The 16,629-nt window shown below is 38.9% G+C and overlaps 1 long non-coding RNA gene across 2 annotated transcripts; it reads left to right on the top strand.

Moving 5' to 3' along the window:
• The first annotated feature begins 869 nt into the window (after nucleotides 1-869).
• Nucleotides 870-15,044, top strand: LOC114027757. 2 transcript variants are annotated; one of them, XR_003567287.1, is made up of 4 exons: nucleotides 870-1,105; nucleotides 12,461-12,599; nucleotides 13,351-13,495; nucleotides 14,225-15,044. It is a non-coding gene; the product is annotated as an uncharacterized LOC114027757 (long non-coding RNA). The 2 variants fall into 2 exon arrangements; XR_003567288.1 differs by having other exon boundaries at nucleotides 1,092-1,109.
• The last annotated feature ends 1,585 nt before the right edge of the window (nucleotides 15,045-16,629 follow it).

The following is a 16,629-nucleotide window of genomic DNA, read 5'->3' as shown; positions in this document are numbered from 1 at the left end:
TCCTGGGAATTCTGCCTGTTAGGCTAGTGTTGATTCGTAGAGGCTAATCATGGTACAGTAAAAAGAGCAACGCATTTGAAGTCAGAGGTCTTAAGTTCAAATTTAGCCTTTGTCATTTGCTATCTGTGTGACCTTGCAAGTCATTTAACTTTTCTGGGCCATCAATATAATGAGGGCTAGATGATCTCTAAGGTCATTTTCTAGATCCATAATCCTGTATTTTAGAACATTGGTTCATTCAAGCCGGTTCAAACTTTACATACTATTAGTAATGGACAAGGGCTTCTTAAATGATTCCTTTCCTACCCTCACCCCCATCAAAAAGTCTAACTTTAAAAAAAAAATGTGCCGACACACGTAGTTTTTGGGTAACGTTAAATTGAGGTTTTGACCGAAACTAAACCGGGTGTACTTGAAAAGCTAAGAGGCTTATCGGGAAGATGATAGTGCTCTCAGGATTTCCCCAGATTAGACCACGGAGAGTACAGAGAGGAAGCCAGAGTATCGAGCGCCTGACCAGAGCTTCCTCCGATGTGGAAAAAACAAAACAAAACACAACCAAACTAGAATAAGACCATAAGAACTCTTCGGATTATACAAGCCCAAAGAATGGTATACCTCCTATAGTTGGCAAGAAGAGGGCCTGCCTGGACCCCCATTTTCTCTGTGAAACTCAAATGACTAAATTTGGTCTCACATGAAAGGGATCACATTGAAACATAAACTCTCATTCCGGTTGCACCTCTTCCCCAGCACTGACCCGAGTAGGGAATTGAGAAGGGACTTTCCAGAGACATTAGCGTGCAGGGTGTGGAAAGGGAATAAAAGCATATGCAAATGGGGTTTTTAGTCTCTTCCTTTCTAATCACAGACGGTGCAGGAGAGCATGAGTGTTCCTCCTGAAGGCAGGCGGTGGATGCTCCCCCTGACACTGCTTGTCATCTTTCTTCTCTCTGACATCAAGGCCTAGCGTGAAGGAGTGACACATAGAAAATAAAACCATGCAAAGGGGTTGACTGAAGAGGAGGAAGGAAACATGAGGAGGAAAGAAAAAAAAGCATGGAATTGGAAAAGATAAAGTAAAATGAATTTTTAGGATGCCACCGTGAGTAAGAGCTGGGGAAAAAAAATGATTCCAAGCTGATTTATTATGTACTTATCTTCTGTCTGAAAGGCTGTATGCTTTTATATAGTGGGGTTTTGTAGAGAAAATGGCACATTAAAGATACATTCAAGATGTTTAAGCTTATTGAATGACATTATAGTTAAAGCAGGTGAGACTTTTGTCATGATCTATAAATATAAAAATGTCAGTGGGTTGGAAATTTTTTCAGTGCTTTAGTTAAGATGTGCTTTCTTATCTGTAACGAAAATGTTTTTAACCTTTTATTTCTGTTGGCTAAAATGCATCTTGAGAAACAGATATGGTGATAAAGTAATTTACTTTGGATTGTAGAGTTATAGTGTCTGTTCATTTAGTCGGTCACAGACTTATCTCTAATAGAACTGGGCTACAAGCATATTTGTATGAGTTGGACAATCAAAATATTGTTATGTTTGGCTTTCAGGTGGGAATTCAATTATGGAAAAAGTCTTATTTTTGGCTTATTGCTCCTTTTCTCTTCTTTTAGTGTTTGAACCTATGTTTTTTGATATGGATGGTATGCTTATTTTTTTTTTTCACGAAGAATTCTCCTTCTATTCTGAATCTTTTTTTGTGTGTCAACCTGGTAATCATCAGAGCCTTTCTCCTACAACTGTTAAGTGGGCTTACCTAATTTTCTCACTTTTAAGGATATTTTTGCTTGCTGACCATCAGGTCATTTAATTCCCCTCTTTGCTGCAGGGGTTTCTGAGTCTGAAGACTCTTAGCACATCAGGGTAGTTATTTAAGAATAAGTCCTTTCCCGTATTGGGATATTTCTTGTTGTCATTTATGACTATAGTGCTGTGCTGAGGCCGTATGAAAATGGTTAAGCATGAATTTAGGGATAAAATCAACTTTCCATCATTTAGCTGTTTTGAGTAGAACGCTTATTTTCTCAAACATTACTTTTTGTTTCAATATGATAGTCTCACAAAGGGCCAAAATTTAAAATGCATAAATATTAATATTTTTAAAGAAGAAGCGTAATAGTCTAACACACAGCTGGGAATGTAACTGGAAATATGGCGACAATGTGCTTGGCCAGGTCCTTTCTTTCTTTTATTTTACATCTTGAAAAAAAGATTTCTTTCTCTGGGACTCGGTGTTCTAGCACATGTTTTTTACATCAATCTCTCTTGCTTTGGATGCCTAATGGAGACCTTTGAGAGAAAATTCCTGACAATATGCTGTCCCTCTGATTAGTTGGGGTCTAGATAGATCTTGGAATGAAATTCCTAAAAGTTTGTTTTGGAGTGATTTGAACTCAGGAAATTGTGGTGGTCCCTTTCTAAGTTCATCAGGTATTACCTGGCCAATGTTCCTAATTTTGGTCCTTATCTCTGGATCTTGGATGCAAAGTATATCCCTACCACCTTTAAGATGTCCTGAGAAAAATGACCAGGAAAGTGAGAAAGGGTGACAATTTTAGCAGGGGTGATATTTCTGAGATAATATTTCAATTTCAACTAAGATTATATTTTAATTCAATTCAGTAAGGCAGCTCAGTGGACAGAGTTCTGGATCCAGAGTCTGGAAGTCCTGAGTTCAAATGTGACCGCAGACTTTATTAGCTGTGTGATCCTGGGCAAATCACTTAATCTCTGTCTATCTTAGTTTCTTCAACTGTGAAATGGGGATTGTTATAGCTCCTACCCCCCATAGTTGTTGTGAGGATAAAATGAGAATATTTTAATGGTGCTTTGCAAATCTTAAAACCCTATACTATTATTAAATGTCTACCATGTGTCAGGCGCTGTGCTAGGTGCTGAGGACACAAACAAAACTGAACTAGTTTTTACCTTCAAAGAGATTGTATTTGAATAATAACAACAACACCAATAACAATGACATTTACATAGTGTCTTTTTAGGTTATAGGGTCATTTAGAACTGGAAAGGATTGTAGAGCTCATCTAGTGAATCCATCACCCTCTTTTTCTTTCTTTTTTTTTTTTTGGTGAGGCAATTGGGGTTAAGTGACTGACACCCTCTTTTTCTAGTTGAGGACTCTGAAGGATAGCGAGATTAAGTTGTTTGTTCAAGTTCACACAAGTAGTAAATGACAGAGACAGAATTTGAATTCAGCTCTCTTGCCACCAAATCCAGGGCTCTTTGCATGTACCATATCGCCTCGATCAGAACAATTTAATTTATATGATCCTTCTGAGCTTTACTGCAAACTTTTGAAGTCACATTAAAAAAATTATCCCACTTTTACAGATGAAGAAATTGGGCCTCGTAGGATAAGTGACGTGCATAATCAAATAGCTAGTAATTACTGCAGGCAGGATATGAGCTCAGGGTTCTTCTGATTTTGTTTCACTACTCTTTGCTTGCCCTCTTTCCTGTTTTTTTCTTACTTTCAGGTACTTGCCTTTCTGGTCCATGAAGTTTGTTTATTCAGGATGTAACTATTTAGGGACATGCCTCATTGTAAAGGAAATTTTGAGGTCCTGCTCAGAAATTCCCTTTCTTGGGTTGTTAGTATTGGAGATTCAGCCAAAAACGGCTTTTGTTTTGTTGTTCAGTCGTTCAGTTATGTTTAACTCTTTGTGATGCCCGTAGACTATAGCATGTCAGGCCCTTCTATTCTTCACTGTGTCTTGAAGCCTGTCCATGTTCAAGAGCAGTGGATTGCAAAAGAGTTAAATTCCTGAATTTGAGTGGTAAAGTTAAGTTAAGATGGAAACATAAACCACTTTTAAAATGTTGTTTCCAGGCAATAGGAAAATGCTAAGTTTTCCTTGATTCTCTGTTATTTTGACTTTATCCCTGGCATAGAGAAAATAACAGTTGCTTGGTGGCCTAGCCCTTTTAACTGCAAAGAACTATCCAAGTTGGTGAACATTTTTTTTTCCCAAGTAAATATCACCTAGGCCTTGTCAGAGACATTTTGTGTAGTGTGTGTGTGTGTGCATGTGTGTGTGTGTGTGTATGTGTGCAGTTTGCAGTTAGGGATGAGGAGGCTATGACTTAAAAATATCCAAAAGTACCAGTGCCATTTAAAAACTCAAATGTATGTGAATGAAAAGCCTTCCATTCTTAACAGAGCTGTTTAACCCTTCATCAGCAATAAGAAAAGGAAATCTAAGCTACCTAGTAAGCTATCCCAATGGGTGTCAGCAGCCTTGTCCTTCAATCTCACCATCCCTAGAATTTTCTTTGGAAGGAAAGGAGTAAAAACTTTAATGTTTCCTTACAGTATGAGTCCATGACCTCTTTTCCATTGTTGCTGATGTTCAGTTGGTTCAGTTGCATCCCATTTGGGGTTTTCTTGATAAAGATACTGGAGTGGTTTGCCATTCATTTCCTTCTCTGGCTCATTTTATAGATGAGGAGACTGAGACAAACAGGGTTGGTTAAGTGACTTGCTAGAGGTACAGAGCTAGTAAGTGTCTGGGGCTGGATTCGAACTTAGGTCATCCTGACTCCAGGTCTGCCCCCCACCCCCAAATCTGACAACTTCACTTTAATTTTTAATTGTAGTCATGACCTAAGGATCTCTTTAGTCAACTCTATGAAAACCTGGGGTGGTGGCACACACCTGTAATCCCTGCTACTGGGGATGCCGATGCTGGTTTCATCTGTGTTTGGGAAGCGTCTTCCACCAATGTGCTGGGAAGTTCTGATCTGTAAAAGGGCTAAAGTTGATCACGTGTCTACACTAAGGGGAGATGGAGCACCAGTGTGGCCAGCGAACTGGCCGAGGTTGGAAAAGTCAAAGTTTCTCTTCTGGTCAGCTGAGTGACCAGGCCTTCAGGCTATTGAGTGGCTGCTGCACTTCCAGTCTGGGTTAGATAGGGAGATAGGTAAATCCAGCTGCATTGAAGAAACAAATAAACTCTATATAACAGTCATGCATAGATTTATGGCTCTTAATTCTGGAAGGAATCTCTCCTCTAGATTTCCAACTTTAACAAGGTATAACATTTAAAAAAATTTTGGACCTATGATTTCACCTGTGTTTAGGAAAATTCTTCTACCAATGTAGATCAGCAACTCTTTCATAATCTATATTCTTTTAATAATGAATTAATTTATTTTTAGTTTTCAACATTCACTTTTATAAGATTTTGAGTTCTAAATTTTTTTTCCTCCCTCCCCTCCCTCTTCCCCAAGACGACATGCAGTCTGATACAGGTTATACATGTACAATCATAGTAAACATATTTCCACATTAGTCATGTTGTGAAAGAAGAATTAGAACAAAAAGGAAAAACCATGAGAAAGAAGAAACAAAACAAAACAAAATGTTTCCATCTGCATTCAGACTCCATAACTCTTTCTCTGGATGTGGATAGTATTTTCTGTCATGAGTCTTTTGCAATTACCTTAAATCAGTGCATTGCTGAGAAGAGCTAAGTCTATCAAAGTTGGTTATTTCACAGTGTTGCTGTTACTGTGTACAATGTGTTCCTGGTTCTGCTGACTTCATTTAGCATCAGTTCACGTAAGTCTTTCCAGGTTTTTCTGAAGTCTGCCTGCTTATCATTTCTTAAGGAATAGTAGTATTCCATTCCATTCATATACCACAACTTGTTTAGCCATTCCCCAATTGATGGGCATTCTCTTTAATTCCCAATTCTTTGCAACCACAAAAAGAGCTGCTATCAATATTTTTGTACATGTAGTTCCTTTTCTTTTTTTATTTTTAATGATCTCTTTGAGATATAGACCTAGTAGTTGTATTGCTGGATCAAAGGGAACGCACAGTTTTATAGCCCTTTGGGCATAGTTCCAAATTGTTCTCCAGAATGGTTGGATCACATAATCTATAGTCTTAAAGAGTTGTGTGGGGACACTCATTGTTTAAATGACTTGGCCATGGTCATCTAGCTAGTCCGTTTTAGAGAAAGGCTTTGAACCCAAGTCTTCCTGATTCCATGGCTAGCCCTCTATCCACTATGCCACACAGAATTACGTAAGCTATATGTCAAATTATAGCATGATTATTTTCATATTTCAAACGAGACAACTCAGATCAAGAGATGTCAAGTGATTTCCCCAGAGTTCTAAACCTTAGTGGTAGAGTCTTGTTTCCTAGGGCCATATTCATTCTTTCCTGAGTTCATTTTTTTAGGCTACATGTAATATGTGGGTTATTTTTAGTCTCCATGTTTGATTTCACTTTTGTCATTCTACCATAGACTGGGAATCTATCCCAATTTCCCTCCTTCCTATCATCTATTCTCCCCACTGTGGGGAAAAATTATATTTAAATCGTAACAACACACACAAGTTATATCCCATTGTTAGTGGGATGGAACCATATTTTATTTCCAGGGCCCCATTGCTACTGATTAATCAGCTCCCACGATAAACTCATTTGGGTGGCTTGTGGATTTTATTTGCAGTTACAGAAGAGCAATTCCAGTTAGTTAACAGGCACTTAAATGACAATCCAGCTCAGTGGGGCCATAGAAAGACTCAGAAATGATTTCCTAAGGAAGGGAGTAATGACAGCAGCACAAAGAAACCAAGGAGATAGAAATCTGGGGTGACTGGGAGAAAGCCGAGAATTTACATGACTCATTAACTCAATGGCTCCGGGAACGCTGGGTTCATTTACCATTAAAACACACCATCATCTTGCAGTTCAGAGGGAGATGGATGGAAGCATTGTCAGCTGGTATTTAATGTTGCCTAGTTGCTGTATAAAAAGATTTTCCTTTCATGATAGCAACTTATCCCAATCATTATGCCTGCTACCATGATTGGATATTAAGTGCCTAGTCCTATAGGAACAGTTATTTCTAGTATGTAGGAAGATGTAAGATGTAAGTCATTAAATGATCTCCAGTGTCAGACAAAGAATCAATTAAAATGTAGATGGGGGTCCTCTCAGCCCTTTGGCAAGGGGTATACTTCCTCTGGGGAAAACCAAAGGGCAATGGTTAGTGTCTTGCATTTAATGGTGAAGAGCTATTAGCATGATGAATGCATCATATTTATTTTTGGTAATGGTGATTATATCTACTACTGAGTTTGGGAAACTTCTCAATGGTAGCACCAGGGAGCAAGCAAAGTAGCACCTTGGATTTGGAATCAGAAGTCCTATGTTCAACTCCCATTTCTGATACTTAGTACTTATGTGAACTTGGGCAAAGTCACTTAACTTCTCGGGGGAACTGCCTTCACTGTAAAATAAGAGAGTTAGACAGGGTGATCTCTAAAGTTCCTTCTAATTCTAAATCTATGACTCATTTATCCCAAGTGATGGTCAGGGAGACAAGAGCATGTCATCTACTACTGTTGAAATGGGCATAGCTGGATGGCTGTGGGAAGCTGTTTACTAACTCTTTTGGTCTGGCTTGGCTACATCATGCCTGGTTATTTCATACCTGACCAGGTCATGTAGATTGTTGTAGAGGACTTGTTCTGCCTTTTGGTTAGGCTAATTGTGTCCAGATATCTTTTTTTTTTGGGGGGGGGCAGTTTTTACCCATAGATTCTCTGGCAATTAACTTTGCACTAGAGGAAGCATGGGAAAGTAGGAGATAAAAGATGGACCATTTCTGCTTAATCAGTTAATCAGCCTAATAAAACATTAGACTCTTGGGGGTCTCAGGGTACTTACCCTTTCTTTCTCACTACAATTATCTCTTCCACATCTCAACTTTCCCCATCAAGGTTTCTATATATCTTGGGTTGGCATAAGAAATTACTGTAAATGGGAATTTTTTGGGAGTTTTGTAGAAGCTGCAGACAGCACACAAAGGCCAGCAGATGACACAGAAAAAGTTCAGAAACTCAGAAATGGATAAAATATGCCTATGACCAAATAATTAATCCAAATTTTACAATAAGGTACTGTAAACACCCCATAAAAGAAAATGAAAAAATTCAGACTTGTTCTCTGGTATGAAGGGAAGGCCAGAACATTTTATATGGATTTTCCAGATCACAGGGGTACTGTGCCCCTAACTTCTGAGATGTGGAAGGGATAACTGTATGTGCTTCTAGTTCATGTGTTCATTCTTCTCTATTCTTGGCTTTCAGTGGATGGGTGTAGGCAGGATAAGATGGAAGTGAAGAGAGAGAAATGGTCTTTTGCACATTTATATGTAGGGGAGGAACTTTTTGAGAAAATAAGCCTCAGGAAATTAATGAAAATCTTTTCCTAACTGATGATTAAGCCCCTCCTTACATCTGGTTTTGGCAAAGATTTGATAACACATCTAACTAATCATTTTGGTAAGAGTACCAGTAGAGATGCTGGGTAGGTATGCCTTTAATCCAATAGAGAACAACTAAATATATCAGTGACTAGAAACTAAGCAGTCAGATAGACTAGACTGCCTAATAGAAGGTGACAGCTCAGGTTTTTAAGATCCAGGGATTGGCAGTGGGGTGGAATGGAAATCAAATTAGAAACAGTAGACCTGGATTCTAGTTTTGACTCCAGCACTGATTAGTTGAGTGATCTTGGGCAAGTCACTTAATTTTTGTGTGCCTCAATTTCATAACCATTTTGGATGCAGGGTGATGGTCTTTTGATCACAGCAGTTTTTGATGATGATCTGCTAGGTTTAGGAAGGGTTGTGATCTCTGTCCGGGAAGGGAATACTTCCTTGATGAAATGATAGATACTTGAAGTATTAAAGGAATAATCAGTTAAAAAGCAATTATTAATCACTTACTGTGTTAATCACTGGAACTACAAATACAAGTAGAAAGATAGTTCCTGCCCACAAGGAGCTTACATTCTAATGGTGGAAGATAACAATATAAAACAAAGCTGAGGTTGTGTGTGTGTGTGTGTGTGTGATGTATAACAAAGGTACTTGTTGCTAGGGCCTGGTACATGATGATAGCCTGGACAGGAATGAGATATGGTTGGCCTAGGCTCCCTCATCCAATCAGAGAGGCCTCAGAGGCAGAGCTCTGGTGCTTTCAATGTATGAATTCCATAGTTGGAGTGAGGATTCAGGATGAATAGCTCGGTCATGGGAGTCAACAGTGTAGCCTGGAGATAAACAAGAGGTAAAATATGTAATACACAAGGGTGAGTTAATTACAGGACAAATTTAAGGCTATCTTCAAAATGTATGATTTCAGAAATATGATACACAAGAGCATCAATTTTATATTTAAAAAACAATGGATGCTGCATATCCAGATATTGTGATGAGGATATATGGTAATGTTTATGTTGCAGGTAAATAATGTTTATACAAAGCTAGAAGTCCCCTAAGTTATTGATCTTCCCTCTCACATGTGGAAACACTTTAAACAAGTATAAAATGTGATTAAAAATTCATTTCAATAAACAATGATTAAACACCTACTATGTTCCAGTCACTGTGCTAGCAACTAGAGACATAAAGACAAAAATAAAAGTCTGTTCTCTATACTAGGTAGGAGAGTGAAGATAAGATGTACAAAGACAAATATCCTAAATTTGTATAAATAATTTGGCTTTTTTTTTGAGGGGGCAGGTGGGATGGGATATGAAGAATGATTAAGGGTTGCTTACATTATATAGTTTGGATTCCTTTAATTTTAAAAGGATTTTTGATTTATAAAGGTGTCCCATATCAAGAACTTGTCCTTAAAAGTTTTATGTCATTAACGGCCAGTTTGCCCTCATTAGAAGGGCTATTTACTCACCCAGTAGCAAAGTACATGTCTCTCTTGCCAGACAAAGTCTTTGGTAATAACACTTTTTGTGTGTCCTTATACTTCGGCCCAAATACATCAATGGAAAGGGAAAGTTTTCTGAAAACAAAAGTTAATTGTCTTTATTTCAGCCTTTTATTACAACCTACTAGTGACCAAATCAAGAAATTTCATTTTATATCATTAGGGAATAGTTTGGAAGTTCATTTTTCAAAGGACGAATCATACATTTGCACAGTAGAGAACGGTAGTCAGTCTTTGTGTTGGAAAAATTAGCTTTTTATTGATTTAGTAGAACTACAGTTTTCTTGGACTATGTGCTGGGGAAACTTCAGTAATGGATGTAGCTGTAGAGATGACAAATGTAAATGTTTGGTGCTTAAAAAGAAATTAAGGCCTTTCATTTTATCCACTTGTTCCTGCTTTTTCTGACCACAAATCTCCTAGAGCCAGCAAAAGGATTCATAACATACAGTTATTATTGGTAAATACAAGGTTATTACTTTCTGGGCATTGACGTTCCAGCTTCCTTTCTGAGGCAGGGAAATTGTTGGAGCATTGTAGTTTAACTTCAGTTTTGCTTGGGTGGTTCAATAACCCAAGAAAACCATGACCTCAGTTAAGACACCATTGCAGGGGCAAGCAGAAGATGAAGGGCAGTTGCTGGACAGTGCAGTGCATATTTTGCTAATCGAGATGTGAGCTCTGACATTGTCATCATCATTGTCCTCCTCATCACCACCACCCCCATCATCATCACTGCTAACATTTATGTAGGGCTTCCTAATTTTTGTAGACCTGGAGGACATATTAATAATAATAGTTAATATTTATTTATTTTTTAGCTAGGCAATGGGGTTAAGTGACTTGCCCAGGGTCACACAGCTAGTAAGTGTCAAGTATCTCAGGCCAGATTTGAACTCAGGTCCTCCTGACTCCAAGGCCAGTGCTCTATCCACTGGGCCACCTAGCCGCCTCCAGTAGCTAATATTTATATGGCACTTACTATGTGCCAGGCGCTGTGCTAAATGCTTTAGAAATGAGGATCTCATTTGATCCTCACAACAACACTGGGAGGCAGGTGTTATTATTATCCTCATTTTACAGATGACGAAACTGACGTCTGAAATAATTGACCATCTAAAAAATTATCCTTTCTGTTTTCAAGCCATCTTCCCACCTTTTGATCCTCTGCCAGAGCCTTCTGGGTCTGAAGATCATCCATATCTTTAAAGGACCACCTGCTTGGAACCTCCTCCACAGTCTCTTCTGGCTTCCATGAGTATGGAAAATCCACTTACCAAATACTCAATTGAAAAGGCAACATGGCTTCTGCTTTGAAATATTGCTTTTCCAATCGAGTGTTTGGTGAGTGGATTTTCCCTATTCTTGGAAGCTGGGGCCTACTAAAGGGGTTTGAAGAAAGTATCTTACTGAAAGTTATGGGAGGTGAGGACAGCTAGGTGGTATAGTAGATAGGCTGCTGGAGTCAGGAAGACTTGAGAGATAAGCCTGTCTACTAGTTGTATGACCTTGGGCAAGTCACTCAACCTCTCTCAGCCTCAGTTTCCTCATCTGTAAGATGAAAGTGGTAAAATTAACAACTTCACAGAATTGTGAAGATCAAAATGAGATGTATATTATATATACATATATCACTTTGTAAACTTTGAAGGTCTATATCTAATTATCATTGAATGATCTTCTGATCTAGAATATTTTAGCAAGAGGTCAAAAAGTGGGGAGATGGCTTGGGAAAAGAAGGGATAAGGAATAGGGCAGGAGGAAATTTGGGGAATCCCCTCCCAGCTTGTCTCTTTTCCAGCTACCATTCATTTTCTCTCACGCATCTTCAATGCTTTCTCCTTCTTCATCGAGAACTTATCATCTGCCTACAAACATGCTTACACATCTCCAGTCCTAACAAAAAGCCTTCCCTCAACCCTTCTATGGGGCAGCTATTTGGCACCAGTGGTTAGAATGTTGGGCCTGGAGTTAGGAAGACCTGAGTTCAAATACAGTCTCAGACACATACTAGCTGCGTGAACCTGGACAAGTGACTTAACTCTGCGTCAGTTTTCTTATTTGTAAAATGAGCTGGAGAAGAAAATGGCAAAGCCCTCCATTATTTTTGTCAAGAAAACCCCAAATGGGGTCATGAAGAATGACAACTGAACAACAATTCTATTATCTACTGTCTCATCTTTCTTCTTTACTTCTATTTTTAAAAACCAGACCTATGATCCCTCTTCCAGTGCAGATTGCAACTACTCTGCAATTAATGGTATTATTAGAGAGTTGCCTAGGACACTGAAAGGCTAAGTAACTTGCTTAGGAGCACACAGACAGCACATGTAAGAAGTAAGACTTGAGCCTGGGTCTTACTGATTCCAAGGCCAGTTCTATCCACTATATCATACTGCCTAAATTTCCTGAAACAGTGGTCTATACACATTGCCTCAACTTCCATATCACCCATTTTCTCCTCGATCCCTCAATCCTCTGTCCTTCTTGTTGTTGTTCAGTCATGTCTGACTCTTCATGACCCCGTAGACCATACCGTTCACGGGTTTTTCTTGGCAAAGATACTGGAGTGGTTTGCCATTTCCTTCTCCATCCTTAAGCACTCTACTAAAACTATTCTCCCAGGTTACTAATGACCTAATTGCCAAATCCAATTACTCCCCAACCCTAGGTTTCATCCTTCTGAATTTTTTGAGCATTTGAGACTATTGACCAGAGGTATCTACAGAGGAAGTGCGGTATAATGGAGAGTGAGCTGGATGTGGAGTTAGGATAAATCTAGGTTTGAATCCTGTTTCATGTATTTCTAGGTATGTGACCTTTAACCATTTCGATCCTATTTCCTCATCTACCTATATGAGATAATACATGCACAATTTTTGTAAACCTTAAGTTACTATGTAAATATTAGATAGTATAATTATTGATCATCCCCTCCTTCTGAATACTTATCTGTCCCTTGGACTCTGAGATATCACACTCATCTCCTCTGCTTCACTCACCATTCCGTCTTTGTTTTCTTGGCCCATTCCTTGGTCCCTTCCCTGCATAATAGTTCCTAAATGGTCCCTACACTTAAGATTCTGTCCTCAGACCACCACTGCACCTTTATCACTCCTAAGGAGATGATCCCTAAGTTGATGTTTCTCTATTGACCTCATTCTTAAGTTCTACTCCTCTACTTTTGGATTTCTATTCTATTGGCCACCATGTCAATGGAGACTAGTCACACCTAAGTATAGATACTTCTTTCGGTATCTTTGGTGTGTGTTTAAGCTAACCATGAGAATAATGTGGTAAATTTAAACTTATTGGTTCAATGTTGGCTTTAATTGTGGGAAGGGACAAATGGATTCTTAAATAATACTGACTTAAAAAAAATCTGGACACAACCCTGGTTGGATGCCAGGCATTCCAGATTCACTCCTCCTCCACTCTCTGTTGACTATTCCAGAGGATGGATTGAGTGAATGGAGGGGAGAAAGTATGAGAAAAGGAGTGGTTGAAACTTTTTTTTTAAATGACTTGCTTTTTTTCCCCCAATGGACTTCCTTATGGCAGGAGGAAGTGGTGAGCATCAACAAGATCCTTGGGAGAGAGTGTGCTGAAATCACTCAACGAGCTTTTATTAAGATGTCATATGAAATCTCATCTTGATCTGTGGGTATAGAAAGGCAGACCATGTTACCCCTATCTAGATTGAATGGTAAGTAAGCCCTGGTTAATAACAGTGGTGGATGTTGGTTTATGGGATGTGATTTAAAGGCCCTCTCCCTTAGTGTTGTCTTGCTTCTGAAGAGTTCTGGAAGGACCAGAAAATTAAAGCGGTGTAGTGGAAAGAATGGCAGTGTCTGTCCTCAAGAAGCTTCCATTCTATTGTGGGGAAACAACACATACACAGAAAATTAAATACAAAATATATGTACAATGTATATAAGGTAACAAGGGGATGGCACTAGCAAATAGGAGAAATCATGATAGGTTACCTATAGGAAGGTATATTTGAGCTGAGCTTTGAAAGCACCAGGGATTCTCTAGATGGGAGGTGAGGAAGGAGGGCATTACAAGCATGGAGGTCACTGTGCAAAAGCATAGATATGGGAGATGAATTGTCACGGATGGGGTAGAACAGATAGGCCAGTGTGGCTGAACATAGAAGCTGGGGAAGGAAAGTACATGATGTGATGTAAACCTTGTACAGGTTGTAGGGAGCCAGATTCTTAATCTGTAAAATGAGAGGGTTGGACAAAGTGATCTCTAGTGGTCCTTACAAATCTAAAATGCCACAATTCTAGACTCTCACTCTTAAAGTCACCTCCAAATCCCTTGAGCCCCCATGAACACTTCTAACTCCTGGGCTTTCATGGAAGAAAGCTCAGCATCTGAAGGTAGCTGTTCTTGGGTTCACTTGAGATTTCCTTATTGTATCTTACAGCAAACACATGGGAAAAGCAGCAGACTTCTTTTGAGGCGAGAAGATGGGAGGCACTCTAGAGAACCTGTATCTTCAGCTTTGAGAACTGAATTCCATGGGTTGTCTTTGTATCAGACCTATGAAACTCAGTTCTTCAGCTGGGATATCTCTGCCGTCACCGACAAAGGGTGAAATATGAAGCCTGGAACATGATTCTTCGGGATCTTGGCAGATCAGAAGCAAGGAGACAGATTCTACAGGAACAAGCATTGGAGAACATTTTCTAATGGAAAGAATCATGAACTAAGAGTCAAGAGTCCTGGTCCTGTATTTGGCTACATCATGAACTGGCAGTATGATCTCAGGCATGGCATTTAAATTGTTTGTATTTTAATTTTCTCACCTGTGAAATGAAAACAGACCTTCACTTAAGTGTTACTCTAATGCCTTATTGGAGTATGGAGATAATTCTAGGTTCTCAAAAGCAATACCAGTGGAGGACAAGTTTTGGGAAATCTATGACTTGGAAAGACTTGAGTTTGAACCCAATGACAGACTGTATGGGTTGACTGAGGACCAGGCTAACTAAGCATGTAGTTTTCTCACCAGAATGTTGACAACCAAGTAATGACTTTTTTTGCCCAGCACAACTCATTCTATTTACAAAAGTATAGGGGAGTGGTGAAGAAATAACAATCTGTATTGGTAAAGGGAGTGTCCTCAATGATGATATCATAGATCTTCTGAAATATAGAAGTGTTACACCAGAGTATTATGAAGAACAAATAGGATAATGCAGATGAAAGTTCTTTGAAATGAATAAAATATTATACAAAAGCAATATAATGTTTTATCTAAAGTCATAAGATCATAGATTAAGAGCTGGCAATATTGGAGAGTCTAACCCTTCATTTTGCAGATAAGATCTGAGGCCCAGAGAGAGATTAAACTTGACCACGGTCACAGAACTAATAATAATATCTAACAATCATATAGCATTTACTATGTGCCAGGCACTGTGCTAGGTGCTTTACAATTATTATCTCATTTGATCCTTTCAACAACCCTCGGAGGGAGGTGTTATTATTATCCCCATTTTACAGATGAGGAGACTAAGGCAAACAGAGGTTAAATGACTTTCCCAGGGTCACACAGCTCGTAAGTTTCTAAGACTGAATTTGAAATCAGGTTTTTTTGAGTACTAGTAAATATCAGAGGTGAAATTCGAAATCAGGTTTTCTTGACTTTTAGTCCACCACTTTATACACTTTATCATACTGCCTCTAATGTTATTAAGCAATGTGGGTAAGGGCTAATGGCAAGTCAGTGATGATGGCAGGGAGAAGAGGCCTATAGTTTTGTTGTTATTCTGATCTACATTAAGGTGCTTGGAATAAGATCTCCTCGAGTCACTCTTATACCTTAGCCACTTCCTCCCTTTGCTCATTGAAGCTGTTTCTACATGTTCGCCCCATGAGTCATTCCAGAACCTTAGCTTTGAATTGAAGCAGTCAGCTGTGATCTGCCTCTACAGTGGGGAGATGAGCAGAGACTCCTAAGTATCAAATACTTCGATCTGGGGCCAGGGAGAAGAGCTGTGGATTCTGACCAAGATCTACAGATTTTACAAGAAAGAGAGTGGTTCAGCAGAACTGATCAACACATTTATCTTGACTGACTGTACACAATCTTCCTTGTCCAAAGTCCCTCACTTCTGTAAAGAGGGGAAGAAGGGGGGGGCAGAGCCAAGATGGCAGAGTAAAAGCAGGGACCTGCTTGAGATCTCCCCAAACCCCTCCAGATACCTGTAGAAAATGGCTCTGAACAAATTCTAGAGCGGCAGAACCCACAAAAAGACAGAGTGAGACAAATTTCCAGCCAAAAAGGTGAAGAAGACACATTTTCTCCACTCTTTCTTTACCACCTTATACGTAGATAGTCTCAGACCCAGGCTTATTCTGAACAGCTGTTTAAAGCTAGCCTAATACCTTAAATCTGGATTTCCAAAAAAAGTAAATTGGAGTATGGGTGAGGAGGGGTGGGAGATTATTCACTTTACAAAAGAATTTACAAAGGGATTCCTTTAAAGAGTAAATTTTCCACTCACGTTTAATGGAGAATTTGTTTTCACCAAAAGTATACCTACTCTGTTGCACACAACTAGGGGAACCAGCACTGTGCTGAACAGAAACATGGCCAGTTCAATTAATTTTAAGTCTTTGATGAGGAAGGTGCTGACCTATTTTTACTGCAGGTGGCATGTTATCTTTACATAAATTGATTCTGAAAGAGAATTATTAAGTTCCCAAACCTTCAAGTTATTTAAATAATGTATCACCAGCTAATAATATTTTCCTAAGTTTTTAACTTTATACATCTTTTAAACTCCAGATCTTTTTTTTCTTTTTCTTTCACTTTGTTCTTTC

Source organism: Vombatus ursinus, unplaced genomic scaffold (genome assembly GCF_900497805.2).
Source record: "Vombatus ursinus unplaced genomic scaffold, bare-nosed wombat genome assembly UNPS02014863.1, whole genome shotgun sequence".
Taxonomy (NCBI): Eukaryota; Metazoa; Chordata; class Mammalia; order Diprotodontia; family Vombatidae; genus Vombatus; species Vombatus ursinus.
Note: the sequence above shows the minus strand (reverse complement) of the source record. Positions and strands in the feature narration are given on the sequence as shown.